The 12,300-nt window shown below is 42.8% G+C and overlaps 1 protein-coding gene across 6 annotated transcripts in view; it reads right to left on the bottom strand.

The window, feature by feature from the left end:
* Positions 1–12,300, bottom strand: part of Arhgef4 (Rho guanine nucleotide exchange factor 4) — a 143,244-nt gene that overhangs the window by 29,164 nt on the left and 101,780 nt on the right. The gene's annotated exons all lie outside the window — the stretch shown is intronic.

Here is a 12,300-nt window from a genome sequence, read left to right as displayed (position 1 = left end):
GCATTAAACAGCACAGTTCCCAGAAGAGAAAATGTAAACAAATCAAAAATGAAAATGGTGGTTTAAAAAAAAAAAAACAATCTCCTTAAGGTCTGGGGAGACATCTCGGTGAGTAAGGAGCTTGCTGTGCAGGCATGAGGACCTGAATTTGACCTCCAGCCATGTCAAGGGTGACAAGGTAGCCCACATCTACAATCCCAGCATTTCTATACAAGATGGGAGGTAGAGAAGGTAGAGAAGCCAGCTAGCCTGCTGAATGCAGTGACCAGTAACAAGAACCGTATTTCAAACAAGGTAGAAGGTGAGAACTGACCCCCAAGGTTGTTCTCTAACTTCCACACACCCTGGCATGTATTTACACACGCACAGGCACAGGCACAGGCACACAAGCACATGCATGCACACACACACACATCTGCACAGACACACATGCATACACACATATATGTATATATTGAGCCAAGAAATTCCAGTTCTTTTATACTTTTTTCTCTCTCTCTCTCATACACACACACACACACACACACACACACACACACACACACACACACACATACATTAAAGCAGACAGTATTAGAAATTCCAAAACCATCTAAATAACAATAGAATTCTTATAAATTGGCCAGAACCAACTAGCAGAAATCTAGGTATTTAGTGCTGGATAAAAGGGCAAAACACGATAGGTGCCCACCATAAGCAGGCTGCACTGTGCAAGGCAGCGGAAGCAGAGACGAGAACATGACACATTTCTGCCTGTAATAACAGCAGCCTATAATTTAAATGCTCACTTCTGGAGGCTTGACACAATGGAGCATGACCTTAGACTTTGGTAACTCGTGGCCAGCCTGATAATTTATAGAGCAAGTTCTAGGCCAGGCAGGCTTGCGTATCGAGAACCCATCTTTAAAAACCAAAACAAAAAAACCTGCTTATGAAGAACAGCAAGAAAAAAAGCTAACATCAAACACGTGCTTGAGGGGCTGGAGAGAAGGCTCTGGCTAAGAGCACTGACTGCTCCTCCAGAGATCCAGAGTTCAATTCCTACAACTACCTGTTGGCTCACAGTGATCTAATGCCCTCTCTTCTGCTGTGCCTGAAGACAGAGGCAGTGTACCCACATATATAAAACAAATAAATCGGGGCTGGAGAGATGGCTCAGAGGTTAAGAGCACCCGACTGCTCTTCCAGAGGTCCTGAGTTCAATTCCCAGCAACCACATGGTGGCTCACAACCATCTGTAAAGAGATCCGATGCCCTCTTCTGGTGTGTCTGAAGACAGCTACAGTGTACTTATATATAATAAATGAATAAATCTTTAAAAAAAATAAATCACATTTATAATGTACATTTAAAAAATGTGCTCGAGGGCTGTTGACATAGCTCAGTTGGTAGGATGCATGAAGCCCTAGGCTCCATCCCCAACGCTGGGAAGCCTGGGTCAGTGGCATGCTCCAGTGATACCGGAACCCAGAGGTAGGGGAAGGAGCACTTGAAGCTCAAGGTCATCCTTCACAAAATGCAATTTTGAGACCAGCCTGGGATACAAGAGCCTTTGTCTCAAAATATGCATCTGTGTGCTTGACGTGATGAGGAAGCCATGGAGATTAACAGAACATCAAGGGACAGACTCGGGCAGAGAAGCCAAGTCTGTGTGGCCGGAGTGATAACAATTTTATGAAAATCTTTCTTTACACCAAAGGCTGAACTTGTGCTGGACCTTATAGCCGAGTTATCAATAACACCTCGAGATAATTTAAGACGATGCCTTTAACTTGCTATCTTACTGTTTAAGCTCACCATGCCCTTAAGAGAACAATTTAATGTCTTGGATTTCCCATGCATCCAGCTTTTAGAACCTACATCAATGCATCACTTTAATCTTAGGCTGTGTGCTATTCCACGCCCCGACACAGAGTGCATGTGCGTTCTGAGAGTCATGTGCTGAAAACAGCTAACTGGCTGGAATCAGTCTCATATGGGTATCACTTGATGGCATCCGTTTGCAGCACCGTTTGCTTGTCTGAGTGCACAGCTGAGGTCTGTGAAATGGCTTCATGTCTTGTAAAGCTCTCTTAAGGATTTCTGTAAAGCAGATCTTAGCCCATCTCCCCCATACCATGCTTTCTGTGCAAGTCGATAAAGCAAAGCCCTTTGATAGGGACGGACATAAGGACAGTCAGATATCTGCAAGCGGGCAGGTACAGAGACATACAGCAGACATGCTACAGATAGACCAGTAATCACAACATTCAGATTGAAGTCACTGGAAGAGAACTGGAGACATCAAATCTGGGCTCTCTTGGTCACATTGCTCCAAGAGGATGTCCCTGTTTTCATTCCTTAGTGTGTCACTGAGATGCATCTTAGCATTCTCTGAGGTTATTTCTTAGTGTGCTAACCAATGCACATGGCTGCCCCTCCCTGGGAACAGAGAGTGTGGATTGCTGATTATAAACCAGAGGTATGGCGGAGGGGCTGGTCAGACTTGTATCAACAACTCAGCAAGGAGGTTATAAGGAAAGGAGCTTGATACAAGAGTGCCCCTACTCTGCCCAGGGACAAGCATGGAGCATCCCACTTTGTTTTGGACTGGAGGATGATCAGTGGGGAGTTTGGTTAATGAAGGACCTGCTTAGCTCTGAGTCCTGGGACACAGAACTAGAGGTACCCTAACCACCAGGTCCCACGGCTACTTAGCAAAAGCAAATATTATCCAAAGCCAAAGTTACTTTCATAAAGTATTCTGCAATCACTTTGCTCATCCTTTAGTACAGAATGAACAGGGGCATGTGGAGGAAAGGAGCCATGACGAAATGAGCAGCTCTGGGATTTACAGGTCCAACAGTGTCCAGGCAACAGAGCGACTAAGTCCTGGCCACAGCAATGGGCTTCATACAAGTAGTCTGACCATCTCTCTTCTCCTATAAATCCCTAAGAACAGTTTGCTCCCTACCCCCTATATCTCCCATTCACCATCTCTGTTCCCGTAGACTTTTTTTCTATTTTCATGTCACATACATATATATGATTTTATATTTCTATATGAAATCCAGGATCCATAAGTGAGAGAATGTATGGTATTTATTTTGGCTGAGTCTGTCTAATTCACTTAATAGGACAATTTCATGTTGTACCTATTTTCTTACAATGTAAATCTTATTCTTTACAGCTAAATGAAATTATTATATAAAGTATGTATATAAAGTATTTTTTTTTTGGTTCTTTTTTTTCGGAGCTGGGGACCGAACCCAGGGCCTTGCGCTTCCTAGGTAAGCGCTCTACCACTGAGCTAAATCCCCAGCCAAGTATTTATACTTTATATAAATTATACTAATATATACTAATATACTAATATAAACTATATACTAATTTATATAAATTAGTATATAAAGTATTTATACTTTATATAAATCATTATATAAAGTATGTCTTTACCTATCCCTCCATTAAGGGATGCCTGTGTGTTCCTAACATAACTAGTGCAATAAAAATCTTACTGATACACTGTGAGTCCCTTCAAAACAGCCAGGCGTGGTATAGCTGGGTGTGTGAACAAGGATTCCTGGAGAGAAGCTGTGTATGCAAGGCCTGATCAGAACACCAGTGACCTGAAGGGGTTAGAATGTTGCAGGTCCAGAGCCTAATTAAAATGTATCTTAGGCCATCTTAAACTAAGTAACCATTTTTTGCTCACCTTGTATCTAACTCACCACCTTGTGACAAATAAAACCCTTTTGGAATGTATTAACAAAACCCTAGTTTCTACCAATCAGACGCTAAGAGTGCTGTTTGACAGCATCCAAGGCCTACAGCAGAGCTCTCCCCATCCTGCTATAACCCACCTACCTGGTGTGCCCATTAATATATATTGAGCAGGGTCATGATTTATGGCTTTCCTTCTTCTGTTACTACATAAGGCTCATGTAATTGCTACCTTGTTGGAAAACAGTATTTGGGGAACCCTAGAAGCCTATTTCCAGGCCATGTTCGCTCGTATTTGTTTCCAGAATAAATCAGATCTTATATTCCTCTGAAGCAAGAGAGCTATTTCTTTCATCCACATATGGTGGGTCTTATTTTTAGTTTTCTGAGAAAGCTCCATATTGATTGCCATAGTGAACTAAGTCGCTACTCCCAACAGCAACAGTGCGTAACCATGAGCATCTGTTATTACCTGTTTTCCTAACGATTGCCATTCTGATTGGGATGAGTAGGAATTTCAGGTTTTTTTCTTCTTCAGATAGTATTATTTTTTTTTATGTTCTACCCTTTTCTTTGTTTTTTTTTTTTTGTTTTTTTTTTTTTTATTTGTTTGGCTGTTTGTTTTTTGTCTGAGACAGGGTTTCTCTGTGTAGCCCTGGCTACCCTGGAACTCATTCTGTAGACCAGGCTGGCCTCACACTCAGAGATCCACCTGTCGCAGCCTCCCAAGTGTTGGGATTAAAGGCGTGCACCATCCCCATCCAGCTATGTTCTGGCTTTAACATATATTTCCCCGATGAGTAGTGATTCTAGCTTCGAGAGACTTCCAAGCAAGACAGATGTTTCTGTAGAGAATTGAGTCAGCCAGACTGCTCAGTGGTGCAGGGACTTGCCATCAGAACCCGCATGGTAGAAAAAGAAAACACATTCCCAGAAGTTGTCCTCTGGCCCCTGCATGTGTGTTGTGGCATGTGTGTGTCCCCACATAAGTACACAAAATAGATAAACGTTGACTTTGAAAAATTCAGTAATCCAAACCAAGAACTCAATGAATGGTCTTTTTAAATCACAGGCTTTCACTCTGTAGTCTAGGCTGGCCTCAAACTTGCATTGATCCCCTGTCTCAGCCTCTGGATAATAGGATTACAGGTATGAGCTAGCATGCCTGGTAGTCAGTAAATATGTTGATCCACAAAGTAGACCATTTAATAGAGAGGTCAAGTAGGAATATTCAGTGGGAAACAGATAAAGGATGCCAACTACAAAAGAGAGGAGACGCTGAGGCCTCTCTGGTTTACTCAGAAGGTGTGATGTTAGTTAAATTGTCAACTGGGCTCAACCTAGAATCTCCTGCGAAGAGAATCACAATAAGGGATTATCTACATTGAGCTGGCTTGAGGGCCTGTCTCAATTGATGTGCGATGACCCAGCCCACAGTGGGCAGCACCATTCCCTAGACAGGACATCCTGAATCATGTAAGAGCATAAAAGAATATAAAGTATAAAAGAGCAAGTAAGTGAACATATATGTATTCATTTCTCTCTGTCTTGACTTAGATGAAATGTGACCAAGTATTTTTAAATCCTGCCTTGATTTCCCCACGAAACTGGATTGTTAGCTGAAAATATAAGTTGAAAAAAAAACCCTTATCTCCTTAGCTGCTTTTTTTTTTTGTCACAATATTTTACCATACCAGTGATATGAGAACCCAAGACCTACAAGAATTTTAGTCCCAAAAAAAGAGTGGAAGGGACCATGCCAGAAGCAGTGGCTGGGAATTTTCTAATGCCAGTAACATACCAAGCCACTAACTGGGGATCCCTACAACTATAAAAAGATAAATTACAACCCACATCTGAGCACGTGATTAACACTAATGAAAATTAAGCAAGACAACATACAACAAGGAGTGTGAAGAGACAGCTTGACTTCCAAAGTTCAGAAATTGAAACAGTAGCTGATTTTTTTTAACAGAAACAATGGCAACTTGGAAACAATGTAGCAATATTGCTACAGTCTGGCTCTTGAATGTTCCCCACAGGCCAAGTTTTTAAAAGGGTTGATTCTCAGCCTGTAGGGCTACTAGGATATTGGACTAAGTTGGGGGAAGTTAGGCAACTGGGGACATGCCTTGAAGGGGATGTTGGAATCATGGCCTCCCCCCTCTTTCTGGCATCTGTGCCCTGTACTCTTACTCTGACACATGTTCCAATCAAGATGAGCTGCATTGCCATAAGTTCAAATAAGCAGAGTGCAAGCATAAGCCTAACTGGACTAAAAGGACCTTTCTGCTCCTTTAGGTTGTTTACCTCAGATATTTTGTCACAGTAACAGAAAGCTGATCCACACATATTTTATGAAAGTCAACAGGTAAGCTGAGAAAATGAAGGCATTTAGGGAAAAAATCATTTTCAGGAAAAGACTTAGCGACCTTAGCATGGTCGGATAAACCTTAAAGGAAAACCTTAAAGAAAAAGGCATGTTTATTCTGACTAACTGACAAGGATTGCAGATAGGAAGGGCAAGATGGAGGGTGAAACAAAGACCAAGAAAACTACAACTATATGGGGGGAATATAAAGAAACAGTGGCTTTACAAAGCAATGATAATTTGTTGCATTAAAATACACAGAGGGGTCTGGAGAGATGGCTCAGTACTGAGGACCACTGACTGCCTTTCTGGAGGACTTGGGTTTCATTCCCAACACCCACATGGCAGCCCACAACTGTTTGTAACTCCAGCTCTAGGGAATTCAATGCCCTCTTCTGGCTTCCTCGAGTACCAGGCACACAAGTGTTGCACATACACACATGCAGGCAAAACACCTATACACATAAAAAAAATAGAAATACACAATCAAAATCTATAACATCAATGGTCTGTGAGTTGGAGGAGAGAGTGTATGCACCGTCTAGGGATGTATTAAAAGTACTTTCTCATATTAGACTTTTATAAAATAGTGCAGGCTTTATGGTTCAATTGAAGTAAAAAATAAATAAATTTCAAAATAAGGTTGAATTTGTGGTGACAGGGTGGTTCCCAGGGCCTTGCATGAACTGAGTACATACCTACGACTGAGGTACACCACTGCTCCAGTAAGACAATGTTCTGAGGGGTTGGGGATTTAGCTCAGTGGTAGAGCGCTTGCCTAGGAAGCGCAAGGCCCTGGGTTCGGTCCCCAGCTCCGAAAAAAAAAAGAAAAAGAAAAAAAAAAAAGACAATGTTCTGAATGATCGTTTTAAAGCCTTAAGAATGCCGGCGTGTAGGCTCTAGCGTTTGTTGGAAATGAAGAACAACAGTAAGTTTAGCTGTGCTCTCTAATGTCAGCTTGTTGGAATAAAGAATTCTCAGCACCCTATTATTCCATTATCTTCTAGATCCCAGTCGTCTGGCTAATAAGTACGTTTCGGTGTAATTATCTCATCATGTCTCCCTCTCTGCTTTCCCTTCTGTCTGCTTTTACTGTCTCCCGAGCAGGCCCTGTAACTGGTGAGGAGAAGATTTGTATTATCTGGCAATTTGTGAAAAAGACATGAATATTCATTATCAGTGTCTCCTCGGTGCAGCCTCATCTCCAACATCAACTAGAATATAATAGTTTTCACCAGCTCTGGGTCATTGCTAAATAAGGTATGTTTCTTGGGTTAATTCCTAGTTTATAGTCTGAGTAGATATAAGTCTGGACCCAAGGTAAGGCATGGACCCTGACTTCAAACCCTCAGCAGGACGGCAGAGCCCTTGTAGGTTATGAGGAGTCAGGTACCAACATCTTCCCCCACAGCACAGCCTTTAGAGGGCTCTAGTCTTCTTGTTTTTAAGATGTATTTATTTATTTTATGTATGTGAGTACATTGTATCTGTCTTCAGACACACCAGAAGAGGGCATCAGATCCCATTACAGACGGTTGTGAGCCGCCATGTGGTTGCTGAGAAATGAACTCAGGACCTCTGGAAGTCAGTGCTCTTAACCGCTGTGACATCTCTCCAGCCTCAGGGTTCTAGTCTTGAATAAAGTCTTTAGTTCTGTCTTCAACCTTGAGGTCCCAAATAGAGGACAAAGCTCCAGCTGCCTCTTCCCTATCTGAGATCTGCCTCTCTGGGGTCCTCCAACTATGAATGAAACTGATTTTAGAGAAAAAGAAAAGCAATGTTTCCACCTGTGTTGAACTTGACTCATGTCTTGTCTTGTTTTTATTTCATTTAAGAAATATTCATGATAGCAAAAGTGGGAAGGAGTTCTTTAGGATGGGAGGAGGGACATAAATACTGAAGGAGACAGTAAAATAATAAGGGTATCTGAAAATCCATAAGGAATTAAACTATTAACTACTTGAAAAACCCACAATATACATAATTCTGTGTATATGTATACATATACATATATAGTGTCTGTGAACTTTTCTCATCTGGGCCGATAACGATCCCTCTAAGAACTAAAGACCTCCTAACAAAAACCTCAGCACCAGACACAAGCAGCCCCCTAAGTTGTCGGCTAAGGCTGTCCAAGAGACCTCCAAAACATACCGCCTATCACTATTGCCCTTGGTTGCCCTCCCAAGGTGGAAGGTAAATCCCATTGTTGAAGACACCAGAAACAGGTCAGAGACTCCTGAGCTGGATCTGGCCTGAAGTGTCCTCCCTAAAGACTCGGTTTCATGGTACCAGCATGCAAGTGAGCTTCCCAAAGGAGGGAGGCAGCCAACGGTTCTGCTTGTTTATGATGCCTGTGGACCACATCAGTGACCCACATGGCAGATAGCCCTAAGGACACAGTAGTGGCACACGTACCTTGGTGGTAACCATCAACTCTCTAGTTGACTTAAGACCCACTCAGGGAAACCATACTTGGTACTGAAAAGCTAACTGTTCAGTGCCAAAGTATGGTTACTGGAGGAGAATCCACAACCATTGATTTACTAAACCAGCGTACTCCCTCCCAACCATCTAGCGCCTTTTCTCTATACTGACAGATAAATGTGGTCTTCAACCCCCCGCCAAGGAAACCTCTCTTTACCACCGAGACCACAACAGAGAACTGCAGTCAATCAAAATGCAAAGTGGTAGAGTCCAGCCCCAGTGAGTACATACAGGAAACATCCCAGTACCTAAGGCTCAGCATCATTGTGGAAGAGGGGCGGGAAAGATTCTAAGAGTCCAAGACTAGGGAGTTTCCTCAGAGATTGTCTCTTACATCAGAAGTTACATCCACAAAGTCTCGCCAACATGACTGTCCAAATGTGAGCTGAACATGGACAAGAACAGCAGACATGCCAAAATGGGAGAGAAAAGGGCCTCAATTCTACACAAAGAATTAGAGGCGACTAAGGAGGAGACTGGGAAAAATGGTCTCTCCCAGGGAAGAGCTCACCAATTAGGAAGCCAAAGCAAATGGTTAGCCTTGAAAATATATAAATGAGTAGCATTATGGCGACTAAGCAGGTTATATTTAGGGACACACACACACACACATACCCCACACATACACAACACATACACAGTAATCACACCACACATATACACATCACACACACATCACACACACGCTACACTATACACCACACATACACACATATACACACACCACACATCACACACAGAAGCCATACACCCCCCACATATCACATACATACCATATCACACACAGAAACCACACCATACACACACATATCACAAACACACCACACAGAAAACACATACTGCACACACCACACACCGCACACACACACATACACACACACCACACACACACCACACACACACCACACACACACACCACACACACATACCACACACACACATACCACACACACACACTACACACACACATCACACACATACTACACACACATACATACCAATGCAATAACAATAGGAAAAGACCATGAATTTGAAAGAGCAAAGAGAGTTATATGAAAAGCTTTGGGAGGAGAAAAGGGAATGGAAAAAATGAAATTATAATAGAAAAAAAACCCTAACAAAAAGAACTATTGATAGACCATGAAACCGTATGAGCCATTGTAAGTAATCTGATATGATTTAAAGTAAAGGATAAATATTGTTCTCTATGCAAACACACCATTTGTTCTAAGGGACTTGAGCACGAATAATCTTGGTGATCTATGGGGCTTTGAGTGTCAGCTCTGTCTTCAGAGTCTCCTCGTACCCTCCCCTCTCCCTCTAACCCATTACTCCTACCTGTGCTGAGAAGGTGTCTCTTGTGGTACATTTTACAGCACATGAGAGGGGCCCAGTGGCGGGGTGTTAAATGATCTCAGCTCACTGTCCTCCAAAACTGAAAGTTATAATCAATCTCATTATTACCAATAGACCGAACAGTTTAACTGCAGATCCTGGGTGGTAACAAAAATGATTTAACCATCCACTTCAACAAACCAGTCATAAACTCTTTCTCCATTAAGTCAGACTGAACAGGGACCCCTTTGCATTAACCACCACCTACTACAAGAAGCTTCTCTGACCAAGGGTGAAAGCAGCACACGTTGACAACGATAAACATGCAGAAGGCAGTCTGACTATATGACCATTTAGGGAAACAACATCAATAGGTACCCACCTTGGGCTTATTCTCCAGCCTTGGGTTTTGAGCGTGTTTCAGTACCAGGCAGATTGCTTTTGTTGTTTGTTTTTTTAATGGTTTTATAAACATTTCTTTTTTTATGGGAAGGGAGTAAACATGGGTGTGCATATGTCACAGGATCAGTGTGGAGGTCAGAGGACAGTATGTGGGGATCAGCTATCTTCTTCTATCATGTGGGGCCCAAGGGTCAACCTCAAGTCATCAGGCTTCATGGCAAGCTGAGCCCTCCCCTCGTCTCAGCCGGCAGAGTGCTGAAATTATAGGTTTGTGCACTGCACCTCCCTGTTCTTTCTGCCCACACCCAAAAAAGCCTCTCTTTACATACTGCAGGTATCGCTAAATGGCTCGGAAGAAATGCTTTCTTCTTTGCCACAGATTTAAGGAACACAGAGAGATCAGTGCTGAGCAAAAAGTATTATACATTTTGGATCTAGTTCATTTTCATTAAAGGAAAAAAACAGGTAATAAAACAAAAGCACTACGAAGCTTTGTTCAAAGCCTCCACTTCAATTACTGGCATCGGGGATGCGGATCCAAAAGGTTTAAGGTGAAAATATTGATTGGCCATCATATTGGATGGCGAGATCCTAGCGTTGAACACAACACAAACTTGGCTGCAGGACATAGGGAGCCTGACCTTAAACGAGCCGGGAAGCTTCTTCCCTGATGGCCGGTCCCCACAGTGATGGAAGGCACTATGCAGGCTGCTGGGGGAGAAAGACATTCGTACCTAGTGTTGGATCCTATATGTTACAATCATGACCTATCAGGGCGTGTGTGCCCACTGGGGTAATGGCGGCCAAGACTGTTCATGGTGCTAACCAACTGCTCTCTTGACTGGATCTAAGATTTCCTCCAAAGCAGGAAAGTCATGCCTGGTATTGAAAACATAGTCGAACCTAAGGTTGAAGAAGTCTTAGAACCAAAGTGAATATCTATGGATGTTATTTTCCTAATTGGTCACATAGCCCAACTGCTTTCTGGATATTTATATTTATTTATATTCTTAGATTTGTGCTGCTCTCAGCCTTGGTCAGAGACACATTCTGTTATAGTGGGCAGTGGTTAATGAAGAGGTGTTCCTATTCAAGAGGCTGAGAGAAGGAACTACATCAACCTCTCCTCAAAGACTTAGGAGAGATCAAGAGGGCAGAGAGACATGCTGGGAAATGCTGTCCTACAGACACAACATGGCCGCTGCATGGGGTTGCCCACCTAAGAAGAAAGGTTTGTACAAGGTCAAGCCAATTGAGAAGTCCTGGAGGGTCTCCTGAACTCCCCTCTTAACGGAGGAACTACAGGTTATTGTCACTTGTCAGGGGAGAAGAGTCACTTTTCTTTGGGAGTGGCTAACTTGTAGCCTACTCGTAGGCTGCCTATGCCATGCCCCAGTAGATGACCCTGTATATCCATGCACATATGGACAGCGCTGATGGGATGCAGTGGGTTATAACACACAGAAATAAGTAGGAAATTGAAAGGATCATCCCCTCCAACATGGAATTGGAGGGAGGAAATAGGGGAGTGGATATTATCATGATATATACTCGTATGCAAAATTCAAAGAATATTTTATATACATGTATGCGATTTTCAAAGAATATTTTTAAAATGAAAGATATAACCCTTACAAAGCACTTCTCGGGGAATCTGAAATACTCCTACCTCAATTTACCTGGGCTGTATCCAAAGGCTACCAGATGCATAAAAATCTTCTCAACTCCATCAAACTCTCGGAGTTTACAGGAAACCCCCACACTCTAGAGCCTGACCTTAGTAACTCCGGGCTGCAGGGTGAGCAAGTTGATAGGGCTTCAGGACTGTCTGAGGACCATAGGGAACTTCAGGGCTCCACAGGGGACTTCAGGACTGTCTAAGGACCATGGGGGGCCTGCAAGACTGTCTGAGGACCACAGGGACTGCAGAGAGTTTACAGAGAAAGTGGGGCTGTTGTGGACCAGCTGACTGCAGGTGATGATTACTGACCCAGGTAACCCCA

Source organism: Rattus norvegicus, chromosome 9 (genome assembly GCF_036323735.1).
Source record: "Rattus norvegicus strain BN/NHsdMcwi chromosome 9, GRCr8, whole genome shotgun sequence".
NCBI classification, from domain to species: domain Eukaryota; kingdom Metazoa; phylum Chordata; class Mammalia; order Rodentia; family Muridae; genus Rattus; species Rattus norvegicus.
The sequence above is the reverse complement of the archived record's forward strand: the minus strand, read 5'-3'. Positions and strand labels throughout refer to the sequence as shown.